Source organism: Cajanus cajan, chromosome 10 (genome assembly GCF_000230855.2).
Source record: "Cajanus cajan strain Asha chromosome 10, NIPB_CcT2T_4, whole genome shotgun sequence".
NCBI classification, from domain to species: domain Eukaryota; kingdom Viridiplantae; phylum Streptophyta; class Magnoliopsida; order Fabales; family Fabaceae; genus Cajanus; species Cajanus cajan.
In genome coordinates, this window is record NC_138526.1 from 19,552,158 (window position 1) to 19,553,213 (window position 1,056).

Here is a 1,056-nt window from a genome sequence, read left to right on the forward strand (position 1 = left end):
AAACTGGAGCTACTGTACCAGCTTCTCTGGTGAATATGCTCAAACAGAACACCTTTGGAGGACTACCATCAGAAGATCCTAATGACCACTTAGAGGGGTTCTTGGAAATCTGTGAGACCCAGCAATTTGATGATGAAGTTTCTGATGGAATGCGACTCCGCTTATTCTCACTCACCTTGAGAGATAAGGCAAAGGTGTGGCTAAGAACAGTGCCTAGAGAAAAGATAGCAACTTGGGAATTATGTGAAAGAGCTTTTCTAGAGAAATTCTTTCCTCCTTCTAAAACTAAAGAATTGAGGAAGAAAATCACTAATTTCCAACAAGGCACTGGAGAGACTATTTATGAAGCATGGGAGCGGTTCAAAGGATATCTTCAAGCATGCCCACAACATGGCTTCAACCGTTGGCTTACCATCCAATTTTTCTTTGAAGGATTGGACCAACAAAGCACCATGATATTAGACTCAGCAGCTGGAGGATCTTTCATGGGGAAACCTATTAATGACTGCATGATTATTTTGGAAAATGTAGCCTCAAATCACAGCCAATACAGTGAAAGAGAAGTCACAGCAAGGAAAGGAACTCCGGGGCGATATGAAGTGAACAATATTGAGTTACTCTTAGCAAAATTTGATACTCTTAATCAAAGATTAGACAAGATGGAAAAAGCTAAGGTTAATTCAGTGGCTACAAATCAAGTATGTGACCTTTGTAGGGAACAAGGGCACACTGCAGTAGATTGTACCTCAATTTTTACTGGAGAAAAAGAAGATACTACTGAACAGGTGGCAGCTTCTCATAATTTCTATGACACTCCTCGAAGAGAGAAGAGTAATCCATATTCCAACACATACAACCCTGGTTGGAAGAATCATCCTAACTTTTCTTGGAAGAATAACCCAGTTCAAGGAACTAGCAATCAGCAACCTAATTTCCGTCCGTCCAATCACTTCATTAATGGGGAAGGAAATCCAGTACAGACACCCTCAATTCAACAAAGTGTTTCAAGATTAGAAAACCTTATGGAGAATTTTGTCACTAATCAAAAACAGACCA

At 40.0% G+C, this 1,056-nt stretch overlaps 1 non-coding gene across 1 annotated transcript; it reads right to left on the reverse strand.

Moving 5' to 3' along the window:
- Positions 1 to 290: 290 nt before the first annotated feature.
- Positions 291 to 397, reverse strand: LOC145952961 (small nucleolar RNA R71). The gene has a single exon (XR_014430466.1). It is a non-coding gene; the product is annotated as a small nucleolar RNA R71 (small nucleolar RNA).
- Between the last annotated feature and the right edge of the window lie 659 nt (positions 398 to 1,056).